Source organism: Carlito syrichta, unplaced genomic scaffold (assembly GCF_000164805.1).
Source record: "Carlito syrichta isolate Samal-C Ts95f unplaced genomic scaffold, Tarsius_syrichta-2.0.1 Scaffold288757, whole genome shotgun sequence".
Classification (NCBI taxonomy): Eukaryota; Metazoa; Chordata; class Mammalia; order Primates; family Tarsiidae; genus Carlito; species Carlito syrichta.
Window position 1 is genome coordinate 119,858 of NW_007232853.1, and position 21,710 is coordinate 141,567.

The following is a 21,710-nucleotide window of genomic DNA, read 5'->3' on the forward strand; positions in this document are numbered from 1 at the left end:
CTTTCATTTTTAAAAGCATAAGACATATAGCTGAGAATTGCCAAGGTGTGCAAACATGGAGGTGTCATCTTTTCTGACACTAGTCATTGTTTTACGTTGCTGCCTACTTATGAAGAAGTCCTTTATCCAGCAGTCTGGAATGTTGGCCAAAGTCAGCTCTGTCTAGGAGAACAAGTGTGTGCTGCTGGGATGGAGACTGATGACCTCCTGCTACCTCCCATCTAAGACTTTTCTGCAAAGAATAAAAGGCTGCTCTATGAACCCAAATAATACTAGAATCTGGTCCTCACAACTTTGAACATGATGAAAACTTGTATTTATGAAGGTAGCAATTAGTAGAAACAGATGGAGTTGGTAAGAACCTTGGAAATTATTGGGTACAACCTTAATAGCCACCTTGATTGACAAGGTGAAATCAACAGAACTCAATAGGATAAAGTTTGTCTAGTGGGGGCCCAACCTCCTTCTTCTCTTCCCCTCAGGCCCGCTATACTAAGAGAAATGCAATAAGCTGTTCTATTACTATAGAACTTGAGATTTGCATTTAACAACAGAACTGATAAAATACTCCCACTTGAAACTAGACATATTCTCCCTGCAGTTTTCATGTCACACCTTGGCATTAAATCTCCTGTGGTTCCAGATTCCCACCTAAAGGTCGTTCTGCCCACGGCATTTTGTTGTTGGCAAAATGGCAGATCCTTGAGGATTTCCCATTAAATGATTTCACAAAAAGGTTACTTTGTTCCAGAATGCTAACTTGTTTCAGAATGTTGGATACTATTGGGAATCAAATAAATGAAAAATTATCACCTGATTGGTTTTATGTGCATTATTACAATCACTATTATACTACTCATTTCACTAAAGTCTTTCAAATCACCTCTGTAATCTTGAGCCCAAACTGCAATTAGTGTAAAGCAAATGAAGGAGCCTCCATATTTGTCCCATGAAACTTGAACGAATATCAAAATTCTCTCATTTGTCAACGACTTGTTATCTTGGCCCTCAAGAGGCTCAGCTAAACATAGGTCATGGGTAGGATGGACACAGCTATAGATAAGGCTTGCTTACTATGACCTTCATGTCACATCTTTAAAATGGGAAGATAAATTATTTGATTTTAATGATTAAATCTGGGCATCTTAGTCAAAATATTTAAGAAAAACAAACTTTGCAAATGGTATCAGTAAGAAAAAAAGGATATTTTACAATGCATTTGTTGGTTGGGAAGGGGATCTAGTCTTTATTCAATAGCCACTTAAATATCTACTTTTTTTTTTTTTTTTAGTCGAAGTCTCACTCTGTTGCCCAGGATGGAGTGCAGTGGCACACCCAAGGCTACCACAGCCTCAATCTGCTGGACTCAGGTGATCCTTCTACCTTAGCCTTCTAAGTAGCTGGAACAACAGGTACATGCCACCACCCACAGCTAGTTGTTTGATTTATTGTAGAGATGAGGTCTCACCAAGTTGCTCAGGCTGGTCTTGAACCCCTGGGCTCAGGCAGTCCTCTTGCCTCTGCCTCTCAAAGTGCTGGGATGAGCATGAGTCACTGTATCCAGCTCAAATATATACTCCTTATTCAAATAGGAACTGAGGCAGAGCTAACCCTTCAGCCTGCTCTTTCCTGCCTCTGCTGGAATATCTGCCCACACTTTGTCCACCTGACCCACCCTGGACTCCCTTCACTCCCAGCTCAGACTTCACTAACTCTGTAGAACTTTCCTCTGCTGCTCCCCCACCTGCCTCTTCAAGACTAGTAACTCTTCTAATGTGGTAGGGCCTCGTCTCCCTGCACACCAAGGGGAGGCAACAAGCTGTACTGGAAAGATCAGCATGAGCCTGGTGAAGGATTCACCATGACTACACTGGAGAAGGAATGTGGAGATGAGAGCACTTACCTTCCCAGGTTATTGTGAAAACCCATGCCCTAATTAATCAATGCCCTAATTAATCAGTGCCCTAACCACATGGAAGGCACTCAACAAATGGTATCTACTGCATTCTTTGAGTATACAAATGATGGAGTGCTGCTGACACAACTATACAAAGTCTTCTCTGGGGATGTAGCAGTGGCCTGTGAAGTGTGTGACAGTAATTCTGCCTGACTTCTAGTCAAGTGACTTCATTATCCACATTTATGGGCTGAGTTCTTTCTTTCAAGGCACTTGTCTTGGTTTATCATCATTGACTGCCTATCTCCCCACTCTGTGCTCCATGATATGGCAAGGGCCATATTTGGCATTGCTCGCAGAGGCTGAAGCACAGTACAATCTCAATAAACATTTCTTGAATATACAAATGAATATGTTTTCCCTATCACACTAAGAGTTCTTTGCCAATAGGAAACATCTCTTATTTTTATATCCACAGCAACTAGCAAACTGCCACAATTGGCAAACAATTGACAACATTTTGTTATAACAAACCAAGAAGGAACAATTTTCATCCTTTTGCCCCTCCTGTATTTTGACCAAGGTTGTGATTAGATTCAGGACAGCCTCATTATACTCACAGCAATGACTCTAACTCTCTTAATGTATCTTAAAGACACCAGTAATTTGTCCTAGGACCTCTTCTAATTCCCATCTTCTATGTCTCCACCAGGCTAGATAGAGGGACAGGGAACAAGAGTCACAGCAGGGAGAAAGAGTAAAGAAAAATAATTTATTTTGGCAAACCAACTTTAGAGAAAGTTTTTTTTTTATGTTGAAGTCTCACTCTGTCGCCTAGGCTGGAGTGCAGTAGTACGCTCCCGGCCACCGCAGTCTCAACTTGCTGGGCTCAGGCAATCCAGTCACCTCAGCCTTCCAAGTAGCCAGAACCACAGGTGCACATTACCACACCCAGCTAATTTTTTGATTTATTGTAGAGATGAGGTCTCACCAATTTGCCCAGGCTGGTCTCAAACCCATGGGCTCACGCAAAACTCTCACCTCGGCCTCCCAAAGCGCTGGGATTATAGCACTTGAGCCACCATGCCTGACCAAGAAGATAATTTTTAAGGTAATATCAAATGACAAAATTTTTAATATTTCATATTGAAAGATAAAGAAAACATAGCTCTTCGAGAAAGAGTCTAAAAATAAAAAAATTTTTTAAATGCCCTTCCCTTCTCATGCCACAAATCCCAGTCAAGGAACAATAGCTACAGAATGCATGGACAAACAGACTGGAAAGAAAGATCATGAATAGCTCTCAAGGTTGAGAGACAAGTAAGACTTCTTCCACATTTCCCACAAATATTTCCCTAGAGTTTTAAATATTTTATATCTTTTTTAAAATTTCTCAAAAGGAAATGAGAAGAGTAGCTGGGTTACATCCCAGTAATTAGGCAGTGTGCTCAATTAGCTTCCATGCCATACTACTTACTCCTTGGGAAACGTCTGTCTTTGATGTGAAACAGCCAGCAAACCACTTAATTAGGATGACAGGGAAGTAACCTAATAAAATGTGAGTCCCAAATCAGAGAGAGCAGATGCGAGGAGCCACAGCACCCTCAGTCAACAATAAAAATAGGTAGCATCATTGCCTGAATATCTCAAATATTTTAACTGACCGAGAAGAGAGGAAAATAGGGGTGGGGGGAATACAGAGGACAGAAGGAAGGGGAAAAAACTAGGTCTCCACAGCTCGGGGATTTAAAAAAAATTTTTTTTTTCTTCCTTTTGAGGAGTTATGCAGATTATATAAATATTCTGGACATAAAATTTATAAAGGTGTATTTCACCTTGTAAGAAAAATTTCAGGTCCTTCTGAAGCAAATGAACACTATAAATTTATCTCAGGCACTTTACAGTTAACAACCTACATTATTATAAACATTCTATCTTCTAATCAAGCAAACTTCCAACAGCCACGATTCCTTTGGAGTCTCGGGCTCCCTTCCCACTCTCATCTCTTCATTAACCAACACTTCCCAACCCTGCCAAGGTCAAGGATTCTGAGTACTACTAAGTGCTTCTAGGAGACCAACAGGGAGAAGAGTAGGAATAGGGGATAGGAGGGGAGAACAAGGAGGAGTCAGGGCAGAATGAGAGGCAGAGGTGGGGGGATGGGAGGAGAAGCAGCAGCAGCAGCAGCAGCAGCAGCAGCTTGGGCTGGAGACAGGAATGCCCCAGCAACTGAAGCAGAAAATCAATACTGGGTGTAAAAAATTATTTTCTCGGATTTGCTTCTGTTATTTAGAAAGGGAACAAAATAAACACAGGTAAATGTATGTGTACTGGGCATTTAAAGCAAACTAGTATTTCTTAATCATTAAAAAAAGGATCGGAAACCTCACACCCTCTTTCAGAAACCAAGGCACTGGGGCCTCTGTAAGCACGCTCCTGCAACAAGTCTGCAGACAGGAAGGTGGGCCCTCCAATGGGACATCCCACAGCAGATGTTTGCATTTGAGAGCCATTTGTCTGAACTTGTGAATATGAGCATACACACTCTACCACCCAGCAAGTGGTGGCACAGTCCTGGGAGCAGCCTGCATTCTGCACCAACAGATGTGTGTGTCTTCCTTCACGGGCTGTGACAGCAACCACAGAGTACAGAGCACTTTCCCCTCTGTTGCTATCGGGACAGATGCAGGGAGTGGACAGATGCCTGAAGACCCAAATCACTGAGAGACAAGCCACAAAGCCAGTACTGAGCAAGGAAGCATGTCACTGTTAAAACAGGGCACGCCTGCCATGGACTCATTCACACACATGCACGCATACACACATGCACACGCACACAACTATTCTAAAGGAAAGCAGGGGAAGGCACATGGAACAGTCAGGACAGGTTTAGCCCAGGAAGACAGAGAGGGCTGGGATCAGGGAGGAGCTCAGAGAAGATTTTAAAGGCACAGTCACCTTCCACTTCTGAAGCCCAATAATGACCAAACCAATTAATTTCATTATTTTCCAAACTGAACATGTATATCTATATGCATGCTCCATTATAAGCACAAATGTAAACATGGGCTACATTTGCTCCCTACCACTAAGGAATGTGCACTATCGGAGGTGAAAAGAATGTCAGTGCCTCGCCTGAGAACTCACCCAAAGACAACCAGACATCTCCCAGCTCATTGATGTCTATGTTTTCATGTCTCCAGAGTGCTAGAGACAACTGTAAATAAGATTCCTCTGCAGACTGCCTGGCTTCACAAAGAAAACAGATGACTTTTGTCATTTTGTCAATTTACAGCAGCTTGCAAAACACAATTGAAAACATACAACTAACCATGACCTGCAATCCCATGCCTAGGCATTTACACAAGAGAAATGAAAATATATGCCAACACAAAGACTTTTACCCAAACAGTCATAAGCAGCTTTATTCATAAGAACCAGCAATTGGAAACAACCCAAATGTGCACCTACAGGAGAATGGATAAACACATTTTGGTACATCTATACAATGAGATGCTATTTACCAGTAAAGAGAAACAAATTCCTAGGCTGGGCACGGTGGCTCATGTCTGTAATCCAGCACTTTGGAAAGCCAAGGTGGATTGTTTGAGCCCAAGGTAGATTGCCCGAGGTGGATTGCTTGAGCCCAAGAGTTCAAAAGGCCAGCCTGGGCACCATAGTAAGACCTCTTCTCTACAAAAAATTTAAAAATTAGCTGAGCACAATGGCACACGTCCATAGTCCCAACTGCCCAAGAGGCTAAGGCAGAAGGATCACCTGAGCACAGGAGGTCAAGACTGCGGTGAGCCATGATCATGTCACTACACTCCAGTCTGGGCAACAAAGTGAGACCATGACTCAAAAAGAAGAAAAAAAGCTCCCGATACATGCAACATTATGGACAAATCTCAATAACATAATATGGAATGAAAGAAGCCAAACATAAAAGAATATAATACACAGTGTATGATTATTTGTATAAAGGCCAAAAATAGGCAAAACTACTCTATGGTGATAGAAGGTAGAAATAGCTGCCCTTGGTCAGGAGAAACTGATTGGAAAGGGATATGAGGAAACCTTCTTTGGGGACTGAAATGTTCTCTATCTTGTTTTGAATGCGATTAAACAGGAGTATACAACTGTCAAAACTCATCAAACTAAACAGTTAAGATCTATGCATTTTACAGCATGTAAATGGCATCTAAAAATTGTTTGGAAAAAAGTTTGTAGAATGGCATATGAAAAAGGGATGCTCTAAATTTTAAGAGATTTAAAGAGACATGAAATATATAAGATTGAAAATAGAGAGGCCCTTTCTATACACCTCTAAATCTGTTGTTTTGATTGTGAATTACTAAAACTCTGTGTGCAGGGCTGTAAATCGCTGATGGAGTAGAGCACCAGTACCAAAGCTATGAGACTCTAAGCAACTCTATTTATCACAGCCAACCATCATCTTGGAAGCAATGAATAAGGAGAGACCTGCACTGGGGGAGTTGGGAAATACAATAATAATATAATAACCAATATACAGTAATGAACAACATTTGCCAACATCAGGGGTCCTCAACCCCCAGGTCGTGGACCAGTACCAATCTATGACCTATTAGGAACCAGGCCACACTGCAGGAGGTGAGTGGCAGGGAGCCCCGCTTTCTGTCAGATCAGCGGCAGCATTAGATTCTCATAGGAGCACAAACCCTCTTGTGAACTGTGCATGTGGGGGGTCTAGGTTATGGGCTGCTTATGAGAATCTAATGCCTGATCATTCCATGGAAAAACTGTCTCCCTCAAAACTGGTCCCTTATGCCAATAAAGGTTGAGGACTGCTGGCCTACACCCTTCTAAGAACCCACCAGAAAAGGTAAGGGGGGAATAATCCCTTTTATAGCAGCAACAGAATCTCTAAGAAGAAACTCAACAAGAAATGCATATGCCCTTTGTGGAGAAATTCTCAGACTTTATTGAAGGACATGAAAAGAAAAGCAAAATAATCCAAAAAACACACCACAGTTACTGCTGTAAAAAACACTAGTTCTCCTCGAATTATTCCATAAATTCAGTATCATCCTAATCAAAATTTCCACATAGTAGCGGGGAATAAGCAGTTGCTAGCTAGGGCTTGCCAGGAGCAAGGGGAGTTCTTGGCCTCCAACCTGGCTCCTCTGCTGACACCTAGAGAGCTTCCTTGTGCAGAGACTCAGAAATACTCTTCCCTTCCTAATCCATCCACAGTCAACACTGACCTGGAGAACAAGACATTTCAAATCTCCCCTAAGTCTTAAGACTACACCAAGTCAGCCACACCCAAGCCCTAGCTCCCCCAACCCCTGCCAACTCCGTCCGGCTCCTGAGCTCCGGGATCAAAGCTAACAGAACATGGCGTGGAGAGACCTCAAGTGAGGTGGGTCAGCAGTGAGACTTAGAGAAACAAAAAACAGCGTGAGAAAATGCACAGGCAGTCACAAAAACAGAGAGAGACAACAGAGAACACACAGCGGGGAAACGCCACAAGCAGCAGGACTGGGAGCAGACTGGAGTGGTGGCTGGGGCAGGAGCTTGACCTTGATCCTGTCTTATCTATTTCCAGCAGGTGCGTCACAGAGACACAAGGCACTTTAGGAAGCCTGATCTAGGGTGGTATGCGGGGAGGCCCCTGCTGTGAGAAGGGAGAGGAGGTAGGGCTGGGGTGATGGGAATGGGGGGCCAAGGAACTTCCTGCAACCAGGAAGGGAGGGCAACAGGACAGTGACTTGATCCTCCTGCCAGAAGCCATTTCCTGTGAGTGTGGCAAAGAGGGATCAGCTATTATTTCAGGAGAGGATTTAACTGCCTGTGTTATCATGTACAAATGCCCTTGTTAGGCCATTGCTGAAGTAGATTAGAATATAAAGTGCATGGGAAATGGGGGTGGGGTGGCCCTGAGTGGAGAAGGGGCTGTAGGAAGAGTTGCAGGAGACTTGTGCTGGTCATTAGGCTCACGGAGCTCCACTTCGTCCCTAACTCTGCTCCTCAAAGAGTGTGGCTATAATTCCCATAACACAGGTACTATTTTTTCATAGAATCTAAGGAACAAAAAGTTGTAAGATGTATCATTGTTTTATGTACCACTAAGGAGGAAATGCTGCCAATTAAATTATGGCACAAGCTTTCTCTCTGGAAGTTTTGTATCTGATACTTAGCAAAAGAGCTATTATAAACTTATTCAGACATGTTTATCATTTTTCATTCTTATGTATGCATAAGAAAAGACAAGCTGCTGAAATTGGTTAAAGTAGGATGCCCAGAAGCCCACTATTCTGAGCCCATTTCCCTCAGATCCATTGACGTCCACATTTTCACTCAGTGTCACCCTGTATTTAAATGCGAGTGGGTCCATCTCTTAACATTAAGTTCCAAGTCACTGAGAATTCTTCCAATTCACAGATGCACACCCCACCCCATTTGCAGAATTTAATGCTACTGCTGGTATTCCAAATAAGAACTCAGATTCTCTCCAAGGTGGGCCCGGTGGCTTGTCAGCTGAAAACACTGACTGCTACCCAGTCATGCCTTTGAGTTCACACTGTGCACACGATGACAGCTAAATCAAGGCCATCGGCTACAGTCAGAATGACTGCCACACACACCACAATTTCATAGATGTTAATGTTAGGAGTATTAGAACTGAAAGCTAATATGTTCAAGCAAAATGATAACAAGGTGGGGATGTTTACCAGAAAACTGGAAATGATAAAGAATCAAATGGAAAGCCAAACTTGGTGGTACACACCTGTAGTCTCACCTACTCGGGAGGCAATCTAGAGCCCAGTAGAGTTTGAGGTTGCAGTCAACTATGATTGTGCCACTATACTTTAGCCTCAGTAACAGAGCAAGATCCTGTCTCTTAAAAAAAGGATCAAATGAAAATTGTGGAATATAAAAATACAATGGAAGCAAGAATTTGGTAGGTCGGCTAAATAGCAGACTGTACCCTAAAGCAAAAGAGAGGATCAGTGGACTATAAATAGGTCAGGAGAAAAAGATTCAGACAGAAACATAGAAAGAAACAAACACTGAACAGAATATAAGAAACCTATGGGACATGGCAAAAAGTCTAACCTATTCTAATAATCATCCCAGAAAGAGAGAAGAGACAGAATGGAACAGAACCAATATCTGAAGTGATGCTAATGAAAAACATCAAGCCATAGGTCCAAGAACCAACAAGAAAGATAAATATGAAGTAAGCTACACCTGAGAACATTTCAGTAAAATGATAGAAACTTAATGGGGAGAAGAGGAGGCAGAGCACCTTCAGAGACCAATATTAGGACTTACAGCCAATGTTTCAACAGAAAGGAGAGAAGCTTGAAAATGAGGGGGAAAAACACCCTTTAACTCCTTTAAATTGAAAAAAATGATAAAGAACTCTACACACAGCAGAAATATCCTTCAAAAATGAAACATAAGTAAAATAAAAACATTTTCAGACAGAAAGTAAATAAATTCGTTGTTGGCAGTCTCACACAAAATATTAAAAAATGTTTTTCAGGTTGAAGAAACATGACCCCAGAGAGAAGGACAGAAATACAGGAAAGAATAAAGAACATTTAAAAAGGTAAATAAGTAGATAAATCTAAATAAATATCAACTATATAAAACAGCAATAATACCATCTTGTGGGGTTTAAGATCTATGCAGAACTCCAGTCCACGATCATGACATCATGCAGGGTAAAGGGGGTAAAGGCAGGAGAGGTAAGTCCTTTAAGATTCTTGCACTGTCTGAAAAGTGGTAGAAGTACTAACATATAGTAAGTATATATAGTAACTGCTAGGGTTATCACTAAACAAATGCAAGGTTTATATAGTCTTTAATATATCACTAACAGATGGGGAAACTGAATAAATTTTGTAAAGCTACATAACACAAAAGTAGTCAAGAAAAGGGAAAAAAGAAATAAAGAATAGGTGAGGAAAAAAGTAAAATAACAAGTAGGATTGTAAATTTAAGCCCAATTACGCAAATCAATAACAATATACTGCATTAAATGTAAATGAACTAAATACTCCAATTAAAAGACAAAAAAACTCCAACTAGTAAGTACATGTTCCAGTAAGTCAGCCTTCCCCTGAAGATCTACACTCCTGGCTGCATCTCCAGACAGGGCCAACTGGAGCTAGAGTGGCCACATGACAGAACCAGTCTATGGGCCACCCCAGTAAACTAAGAGCCAGTTAGTGATATCACTGCTTCATTGCTCATCCTTTATGCATTAAGTGCTCTGGGGATATAAAAGCAAGTTAGCTCGTCACTTCAGCTATCAAAGACCTAACAGACCAAGATGGGAGCCAAAAGGAATAAAAAAGATCAGATCATAAGATCTTAAAAATCTGGATTCCCTCCCCCCTCACCAGATACAGGTCCTTGCTGTCACCCTACTTACACTTGCAAAGGTTTACTTTGCCTAGCCAGAGCCAGTTCTTTTCTGGAGCATGCTTCTGCCATCAGTGCAGTCTCCAAATCCTACTTAAAGTCTACCAGCCCAAATCCCTCACTAAAGGGGTCCCAAGAAAAGCCACTCCCTGACAACAGTTCGAAAAAGGCCAATGCAAATCAGACAACAGTCTCTAGTCAACTTCTTCTTTTTCTCCCTCAATTTAATAAGTAAAGAATTACTATCAACTGAATGATTAGAATCATATTCAACCACAGAGCTGTGAAAAAAAAAAAAAGGAGGGAGACTTCCTAATCTTCAAAATGACAAAAACACTGAGAGGAATTGGTAAAATGCCCAAGATAAACTTAACTGTTTGAATGCTTTATGCTGGTAAACAGAGTCAAAGGCAACAGAGGCCCCCTGAGCAGAGCCTCTCCTGCTTGCTTTCCCACCAGTGCAGAGCTGTGCCCCCAAGGCTCCCTTCTTACAGACAGAAGAACTAGCCATCCCTGAAACAATTCATTATGAACCTCTATCCACAGCTTCTGACAACTAGAGAATAACCCTTGCCCCGTGATATAAGGACTGATGGTGGGCCCCATACAAAAGCCTTTCCGGCTTGTCATGTCACACATATAGCACAGAAACAAGAGAGGCAGATAAAAGTGGCAGAACAAACTATATATAAATGTTACAACCCAAAGGCAAAAGTCCCTTTCCTACTCTAAGGTGACACATAGTGAATGGGTGTTTTATTTATTTATTTGCTTGTTTATTGAGTCAGGGGTCTCTGTCACCTAGTCTGGTTGTAGTTGCATGATCATGGCTCGCTGCAGCCTCAACCCATTCCTGCCTCAGTCTCCTAAGTAGCTGGGACTGCAGGCACATGCCACCAGGCCCAGCTAAATTTTAAAGTTTTTGCAGAGATAAGGTCTCACTATGTTGCCTAGGTTGGCTTCAAACTCCTGGGCTCAAGCAATCCTCCCACCTTAGCTTCCCAAAGTGCTGGAATTATAGACATGAGCCATCGTGCCTGACTGATTTTAAATCAGTTCCTAGTATTAAAGCAAAAAATAATCATGTTGTTATAATACAAGGTGTATAGAAAAGTTTAGCATAAAAAAGTAAAATCCTGTTCTGCATCTTCCCCAAACTCACTCTGACAAATATTTTATGTATCATTTCATTTGTAGGACCCCCGATTCCTTCCCCAACCCAAAACATATGTGATCACACTACAGTAGAATCAGAATCACATTTTATTCAGGGGTTGGGTTCCTTTTATTTTCGTTTTGAAGCGAACTCTTGCTCCGTCACCCAGGCTGGATTGCAGTGGCACAATCACAGCTCACTGCAGTCTCAAACTCCTAAATTCAAGCAATCCTCCTGCCTCAGTTTCCCAAACTGCTGAGATTACAGGCGCATGTCAAAGTGCCTGGCTTAGAATTAGGTTTTGAAGTCAGTACAGACCTAATACAAAATGTATTTTGATTCCATATACGTTCTTCTTTTTTTTTTTTTTTTTTTGAGTTGGAGTCTCACTCTGTCGTCCAGACTGGAGTGCAGTGGCCGCTCCCGGCCACCACAGCCTCGACCTGCTGGGCTCTGGCGATCCTTCCGCCTCAGCCTTCCGAGTAGCCAGAATTACAGGCGTGCTACCACACCCGGGTAATCTTTTTATTTTATTGTAGAGATGAGGTCTCGCCTGCCCAGGCGGGTCTCAAACCCGCGGGCTCAGACAATCCACTCACCTCAGCCTCCCAAAGGCGCAGGATTACAGGCTGAGCCACCGAGCCCGGCTTACTTCTTTCAATACTAGTATTAATCAATGCAGCAGGACACTAAGAGACTAAAGGAAACTGAGAACTGAGGAAGCCACAGGTTCTTCACCCCTTGTGCACTCACTCCAGGGCTGAATGAGTGGAAAGATGGGCAACTGACCTTTCTGCCTACCTACCTATTATCTATGTACATATACATGTATCCATCTCTCTATCTAACCACCTTCCCATCCATATACATACATGCTACACTCACCTACACATATTAATTTCACAAGCAGGAATAGCTGACTTCTACTGGTTGCATGTGCACATACAAAGACCACTGAATCTATTTTCTTCTTTCACACCTCACTCTTTCACTTAATATATTTTAGATAAACTTCCCATAACAGAAGTAAACCTTAGAATTCTGTGTTCCTTCCAAAGTTTGAATTAATTTAGAAAGAGGAATAGAAGAGGACCGTTTTGATAGCTTCTCAATGTCCCCTGTTTATTGATTTATTTTGATTTTCTATATTTTCTGAAGTCAATTATAGTTATTTCTATTTTCCTAGAAAATTATGCATCTCATAGTTTTTCCAGTTTACTTGCAAAGTTTTGCAAAGCACTCCTTTTTGAATCTTTTGATTTCCTCAAATCTTGAGCTATTTCTCCTTGATTATCTTTGCCTTCTCCTTGGATTTTATTGGAATTTGGTTAAGATTTTTGTTTATAAAAATTAAACTTACAACTAAATATCCTATACAAAGATAAATTTGCTTTAGGACATATTACAGTCCAGAGCAACTAGACCTGCTGATTAAGGAACTACCATCCACGCAGCCCTTTGAAAGAGAAATTTCCTTGATACAAGTTATGTATCATCCTCATGGTTTGGCCATATGCTTTGAATCCTGCCACCCAGCCCTCTGGTTACAGCTGATTACAGGTGGGAGCCTCACTTCCTTCAGAACCAACCCACAGGCTAGCCAATTACATGAGCCAGGCAATTAGTCTCTCTTGGTTGGAAAAGGCAGTCTACTGCACACAGAATTCCAGGCCACTGGAACAGGAACATATCCTTACTGAGAGATGAATCACCCTCCCCAACCCCTGTTCAGCTGGTCCCTGTGAGGGGACAGCTTTCCCATTTCCGACTCCATGTGGCTCCCTTGTTCTGCTTCAGCACCTGTGTCACAGGGTCTCAGGCATACTCCTACATCTTGTATTTCAGACTGCAGGGGGCAGAGTCATTCCACTGCAGCACAAAGTTTGGGGTGTGATCCTATCTAGCCAAGGGGACATCCATCACAAGGGACTAGATCTGGTACACTGTGCCCTTCCCCTACAACCTTGCTGTAGGTAACTCAGCACCACTTGAGCCTAGTGTCATCAGTTCTCAGGGACTTCAAACCATGTACTGCTTCTCCCCTGGGTGGCACCCATCTGCCTTTTAATCTTGGCTGGACAGCCTGGCCACCCAGTGAATAGTCAAACACTCCTTGTGGGGAAATTTAATCTTGAAAATCCAACAAAGCAACACAGTGAGCAGAGAGGTAAAGCAACAGAGAAAAGGTCGGAAGGTGGTATAGAACCCAGGACCACCAGCACATGAGCCTGTGAGTGCATGGGTCTGCCTGGTTCCTGTGGGACCTTGGGTCCAATCAGAGCCTCACTTTGAATAGGCAGTCACTGAATATGTCAACAGATGACCACATCAGAAAGGAAGAACCAAGTCCTCATGCTAAGTGACAGGTAAAAAAAACCTTCAGGGTGAAGCAACAGTAAGCTCAAAGTACAAAGAAGAGATATCAGGCATGGCATGATGGTGATCAGGCACTGGGGTGGAAATGCACTGCCACCTACTGCTGAGCTCCCAGGCCACTGTGAGCCTCAGACCTGTACCTGGACATCACAGGGAGGGGGCCAGCTCCTCTACTGCTCTGCATGCACTGACCTCGATAAGAGCTTTCTCTTGTCATATAATCCAGGTAGAGAGGACAAGAGCTCTTTGAAACCACAAGACTCCTTATGAAAACACAAAAGAATCTCATGGAATAGGCATTAAATTATACAATATATATATACATGAATATAGTCGCAGAACCTTTTATTAATAGTTTTATGAAACAAATCTATCAAGTCAAAGGCTATTTTAAGACAATTGTTATTATGAGGTTCTCGGTAGATATCACATACATTTGGAAAGGAAACAAGTCATCACAACAAAAATTATGACTTATTCATTTTTAAGGTCTCCATTATGAACTCTTACAACTCAGCAAGACAAACCCAACTAAAAAATGGGCAAAGGACTTGAGTAGACATTTCTTCAAAGAAGACATACAAATGGCCAATAAGCACAAGAAAACAGGTCAGCATCATTAGTCATCATAAAAATGCAAATCAAAACCACAATGAGACTCTATTTCATTTATACCCATTAGGAAGACCATAATAATGATAATTTTAAAAAACAGAAAGTAACAAGTGTTGACAAGGATGTGGAGAAATTAGAACCCTCATCTATTGTTATTAGGAATGGGAAAATGGTGCGATCACTTTGGAAAACAGATTGGGAGTATCTCAAAAAGGTAAACACAGGGCTACCATATGACTCAGCAATTCCACTCCTAGGTATATACCCAAGAGAACTGATAAACACATGTCTACACAAAAACATGTACATAAGAGTTCATAAGCAGCATTATTCAAATAGCCAAAAAGTGGAAACAACACAAACGTCCAGCTAAAAAAAGGACTGAATTACTGATACATGCAATAGCATGGATGAATCTTGAAAACATTATGCCATGTGAAAGAAACCAGACACAAGAGGCCACATACTGTACAACTCCTTTATATGAGGTACCTAGAACAGGCATAGCCATCAAGACACAAAGCATAGTGATGACTGCCAGAGTCTTGGGGGGGAGAAACAGGGAGTGACTGCTAATGGACATGAGGTTTCCCTTTGGGGTAATAAAAATGTTCTGGAACTAGATAGTAATGATAGTTGCACAAAGCTGTTACTATTCTAAAAGCTAATGGGTTGTACACCTTAAAATGGTAAATTTTATATTATGCAAATTTTACGTTCTTTTTTTAAAATCTCCATTAACTTGCATACCAACAAGTAAATCCAGGACATTTCAGAGGGGGCTGTCCAGAAGTCTTTGTGAGCTCTCAAATTCACAAACACCACTGTGACATACAATTGCTTCTGTAAAATAAAATCAAGTAGCACAGATACTTTTAAGTGGCTGTCCCCTCCAATCTGTTATTGATCATTCCCCCTTGATCAGCACTTTCTACTTTGGCTGAAATATGATTTTACAACTCTTTTCAGTTGCATATGGTGAGCATATGGTGGGCTCTTCATCGTCACCTCCAAATTTAGCCCACCATTCTTTAACGTAACATCTCTTTTACTTTCTGACTTAGAATCAACACTCCCACCCCTTGCCTGACACCTGCCTATCCTTCAGAGCCACTTCCACAGCCCCCAGCTTAACTCAGGAAATGCACGTCGCACGTGTTATCTGTGAAACGACAACGACAGCTGAGCTACAGTTTTAGTCCTCAAACTGACAGCGTGGGGTCCTCATTTGCAATTTGTCACACACAGAGACAACTCTCTTGTTAAAAAGAACATGATGATGAGAGATAATATCCTTGAGAGGCTTGTTAAGGACAGAGTTAAGCCCCTATTTCACTCTAAAAATATTATGCTTCAAGTAGGTAAATTAATAGAGGTGAGGTGGAAATGAAGTTATCCAGGTAAGTAGATAAAATGAGAGATAAAGCAAGATGGACAAAGATAATGTTCTGGGAATAGCAATGGACGTCTCTAAATGTCCATCTCAACCACCTCAACCCTGAGGGAAAGAAAGGGAAGTAAGGACCAGCCACAATGGCCCTTCTGGTGCAAATATTCTACTTCATTTTATTTTCCCCATTAACCCTCCATTTACATTTATAAATCTTAAAAGGGTTACATTTCTAGAAGTGGCAAAGCCAAAATCAAACAATTCTTTCCATAGTTACCAAGCTACTGCCCCGCCCCCTCCCAAACCAGTGTAATGGTAGAAAGGAGGCGCCCTTTCTTGAGGAGCTCCCCTGCCAGTGAGGGAAGCACACTGCCAGGAAAGGCAAGGTGCAGATCATGAAAGGTGTCACTAGCCTAACACAACTCTACAGATATGGGAGGGAGAGGTAGAAGAGATTGATTCCACTAGTTCTCCCTGTCCAGTGACAAAACAGCTGTGACCCATTCTAGGCAAAACAGTGTACACTTAAATACTAAAGGGCTCTCTAGTGAATCCCTACAGCTGCCTCAAGAGCATGAGTCCAACCCAGGGATAGCCAGCAGGTGCCACCCCCCAGACCAACTCTAACACCAAAATCCCAACAGGCTATCACCCTTCAGACAGGTTGCAAAATGATGCGTTTCTTTCTTCTTCTTTTAGAGTGCTTTTAAAATAATTTATAGGTCGTGTCACTAAGATGCTCCGAGTGATGGCAGGATGGTGACAACACCTTTATGCTCTGGTGGAGTTGGTCTAAAGAATTTGGTATAAACTAGTTTTCATAATCTAAGCACCATCTCCAAGAGGCTGTTTCCAATACATTGCCTCTGGGGACAGGGCAAGACAGGAAGTGCATGGGCACTAAGAAACTTTCGGCTGAAGAGCATAAATCAGAATTCTCACTGAACACTACTGGAAAAGCTGTCAAGTAAGAAGTGATAGAAGGGAAAGGAAGATGAAGTATGGGACCATTATTGAGGCCAAAGCAAAAATATAAATAAAATGTTTGTCACAGGCATAATCCTTAACTTTCTGGGCAGCAAGTAGTTAAGTGAAACTGTCAAAAACACAACAGTTAACCCCAAGACAACCAGAAGACATGGCCTGTACTGTCGTGCAAATTTAATGAGTACACAGGCAAAGTGCTTCTCACCAAGTACTGAATTATGTAAACAGTAAGCCATCCATCTTCAATTTTGCCTTTGGCTGTAAGTCCTCATTGGCAGTTCGTCACAAAAACACAAGGTGGACAAAGCTCAACCTCAAGACCCATAAAAAAGGAAAGCCAGGTTAGTGAAGGCAAGGAGAAGGAGAGCTGGCCAGCAGGGCAGAGAGCAAAATAGAATGGATGGCAGTGTAGTAATGGTACCAGGCAGCACGCCAGGGGATGATGCCAATGGCAATTATAGGGCCATTTTCACCAGCTCAAGTGCATGGTCAATTTGGGTCTAATGTCATAATGTGAATGCCCTAAGCAGGAGTCATTGTGAAGTAACAGCCCACAATGGTCTAGTCCACAAGTATCTTTGGAATACCTCTCAAACATGGAATGCAGTCCTGAGGCAACACATCTGACCCTAAAAATCCTAGGAAAAATGGGGACCCACTTATTTATGCATCCACCTACCAAATTCAGTCCAAAACACTGTGGGGTGAGGGAGGACAGGTAAGTAGAGTTACTTGTTGATGCCTACTGCTGTGCCCCCAAAGTACAGGCCTATGGATCATGAGAACTATGATCTCTAGCACAGAGGGAAGAAGAGACAGTCTAGCAGAATCTAAAAACCCAGCCACTCAGTGCTCTCCAAAGCCTAACTCAACCATCTGGACTGAGATGGCTCCTTCCCCAGCACCTAGCAGTTGAAGAGTTTAATACCAAGCATTTCACAGTTGGTCATGGAGGGCCACTTGACTCTCCCTATGAAGTGGACCAATCAAGCAACAACCCCATTTGGAGGAGGAGGTGAGGAAGCCGTAAATGTCCATCATCCCCACTACAAACCCCTATAAAACATGAAAAACATATAAACAATAAATTTTGCAGACAATACCTGTGCCTAAAGGACAAGCCTACTGACATCCAAAATAGAAACAAACCTGCCCACTGTTGGTCTTCTCAACCCCCTTTCTCCCCAGGCCCCAGCACCCCCTGCCCTCCCTGAAGTGTAATCATCAGCTTCAGTCCATTCAAAGTAGCTCACAAAGGCATGCAAACAGCTCTACTGTCAATACTAAGGAAAGGATGATTATTATTTTAATTAAAATGAAACAGTGATTTCTATTTGGCTAAGGGCCAGGTCTAAGAGCTGTTTTGTTCTGGGACTTCTCTTTTTAAGTGTACTCTACCTGGCATAAAGCACTGTAAATATATATATATATATATTTATCTAATAGTAAAACCAACGTGCATTCCTTGGCCACAAATTAACTATGACACACCTGAGAAGCACGATGAACTGAGTGAGATAGGCTGAAATGTAATATCTGCTCAATGCAATCCATAAATAGTGCTGTGTGTGGATAACTAATCATTGTGGGATATCTCAAAACTAATACCCCGTGACCACTCAGCTCTCCGGAGATCCCACAACTGCTACACAGGACTGGCTGCCTCGCTACCCTACTCGCAGACCTGGTCAAGATGAGAACGAGCTCCTGCAGCCAGGGCACTCACAACTGAAAAGCATTTTCTGTCTCCTCTCCTAGGCACATGACTGGATAAATGAATTCATTGGCGGTCACTTCAGACAGCTGCCTACAATTTCTTCATCTTCCTAGTAAATGACAAATATTCCACATAATCTTATTTTTAAGCCTCTAGAAGAACTAAAATGCACCCTGAGTAAAAATGTATGACCCTCTGCTCCTGGTTTGGGAGCATTCTCTTTGGAGAAAGAAGGACATAGGAAGATTCCTCGTTTGCTTTTTCCCTCAACTCCAGCTCCTAACTTATATCCTGTACTAAAGCACCAGAAGCCCCAATTTGTTAGAAAAATTCTTTAAAAATAAATTCTTCACTGTACATCCCCAGCTTTATAATCTCCTACTCCCGTCTCCTAATAAAACTTTCATTTGAGACTTATGAGGAAATGAGTGAGGTTTTACTGCAGAATTTTCAGCTGAAACAACAGTCGACATTTTTCCTTCATTCTGCAGAACACAAATTTATGCACCTACAAGGTAATAAGGCAAAGTTTTAAATTTAATCAGAAGAAATATTTCACCAGTGGCAAACTGATAAATTATTTATAAAAGGGCTGATGGGCCTAGCAAGGAAATATGGGCCAAAGTCTGGCAGCCTTCAGGAAAAAAAAATGAAATCGCCATGGTTTTTCTAAAATCCTTCTTGAACCTTTTTCAAAATATTTAATCTTGAATAACTAAAATTAGAAAAGTAAGGAGGAAAAAGCCTACATGTTCTAGCACCAGTAAGGAAATCACCAGGCACAAGGCACTACTGTGGTGCCGCTGCCAGGTGTTCAGTGTCAATTTTCTGCACATCCTGAATGGGAGGTGCTGTGGAGTTAACAGGCATTCCCTTAGCTGCTTCCACCCACGCCAACGCGCAGGCAATGACTTCAGCAAACGTTAATGAAAATGACCTCGTTGCAAATTGTCCAATCTTTGAGAATCTTGCAACAAAAGACACAGAAAAAGAGAAAACCAAATCTATGAGTCTTTACATCAAAGATCTAGGAAATTTAATAACGTTCCCATTGTTTTATTGCAGATGGCACATCAAACTCTCTTTATTACTGCAGAAACTTGAGAGCCCTGAAGAGTACAATAAAGTGGTGCCTGTTTAGCTTTACAATGTTTCAAAGGACCCTGATTTACAGTTAGAAACCAGGCACCGTGTGCACAAACATCTGAGCTTGGTAATTGCTCATGTTTTGTGCAAACTCTGTAAGGCAGCATGGGGTCAGCCTCACAATGGGAACCACGGCTATCTATGCCAGGCCTCCCTTACTCTCTCCTATACCCTACATAAAGCTATAAAGTACAGAGAAGGGTGCCACATGCACCGGGGCATGTACTGAGTGCATATGGCACAGTCCCATGCTCACATCAGAAAACCAACCAGTTGGAGATATCCTGCGACATCCGTTACCTTAGGCTCATTTTCAAAATAGATGAATCCCACTTACGGTTTGTAACAGGAAGTTTTTAAATATTTTTATAGTACTTAAAAATGAATGCAAGAGCCTTGGCATTCAAAAACAAAATATTAAGTATTCATTGTTGTGGTTTTGCTTCCTGAATACAGGCAAAAGATCCCACTTTGCATGAATGGCTTCTTTCTAAGCTTCAGCTGATACTTTATTCCAGATACCACTTTAAAAACCAGCCCACATGGGATCCCATCTGCATTGGTACACTGGTACCTTTTCCTAAGCATCCAGGAATCCTGACACATTCTTCATCTCATCGGTCCTTCAAACTACCTCTTGTTCAGAAAATTATTTTACAGGTCCATTCTTGAAGTCCCATCAAATTTTCCCAGACTAAAGACCATCCACCTAGAGGACTACACCCTTGCCATCTGAGGACAGCCATGCCACTGTCATGGGAATGCTCAATCCTGGTGTTTCTACACCAACCTCTTTCCAGTTGTGATCATTTATCTATATGTAAACATTGTCTGCCTTACATCATGTTGCCTCTTCCAGATGCCATGGAAGAGATCTGCTCATAGATATAAATTTAGATTAAAAATAATAGATCCTATTTCCAAAGATTCCATTTACTGTTGGCTAGCATGAACTAGTTGATATCTACTGAGCTTAAACTAATAATAAAGCTAGCAGTAAGTCAATTCTTAGTACAAAAAAAATGTAAATCATACCAAATGGAACAGACATACAATACCTTGAAATTTTAAACATGTACTCTGAAAGACTGTATTTTCTTATGTAATAATTCTTTAAGAAGAAGAAAATAAAACCACAGAGACTTGGTCTATGAAGAACACAATTGGTAGATATTAATTTATTGGATTATGTTCTTATTTAAACAAATGTATCTAGCAAAAAGCAAAAGCACAAAGTCAAGTCCAGGAGATGACCAGAGGTAGCTGAGTCAGAAAGGCCTGCCTCTAAATTTATACAGTGTTGGCTAACAACCTTCCAGACACCCATGACACCACATCTTCCAACATTACCACTCTGCACCACTCTCCCCTAAGCTCCAGTCTCCTCTTGCTGAGATCCTGGAGTTCCTTCAACGTCTTCAAAGAAACTATTTTCTATTTAAAATATTAGGCCTCTCAAATATTTTTAAAGGGATACACCATCAAAATAATTCTCCAGTCCTCCTCCAACCCCAAACACATTGCACTCTCAAGAAAAAGGCAACTGAATTTTTATATAAATCATCAAGAAGTAACAAATTTGAGAGAGAAAAAGTAAAGCCTTTAGGCATAGATCAAAATAACCACTTAGAAACTGCCTTCTAAAGAACAAAAGCCCATTATTACTGACTTGACAAGTAAGAAATGCAGAGCACAAAGATGCATCCTAAGACATAGAGATATTTCCTAACAATTAGTCAGCTCACTACTGCCAGCAACAGCAGAAATTGCCTAAGGTCATTATTAATGGCAGAACAAATTCACTTTTGGCTACTCTCTTGCTCTAAGAATGTAAATAATATACAAAGAATCCTTAAATTACAGATTGTGTGGGTAAATGATCCACAAATCAAAATTTCAGCCAGGTAAGTGTTCAAGGGCTCTATAAACCATCTGTTTCCACTAGGCTTACATCCAAGGGAGAGGAAGACTCACAGGAGGCACACAAAGAAGGCCTCCTTCTTAACCT

General features: G+C 41.6%; 1 protein-coding gene across 1 annotated transcript in view; it reads right to left on the bottom strand.

Annotated features, from left to right (window-relative positions):
- LOC103255951 (regulatory-associated protein of mTOR-like) overlaps nt 1-21,710 on the bottom strand; it is a 138,333-nt gene that overhangs the window by 90,845 nt on the left and 25,778 nt on the right. The gene's annotated exons all lie outside the window — the stretch shown is intronic.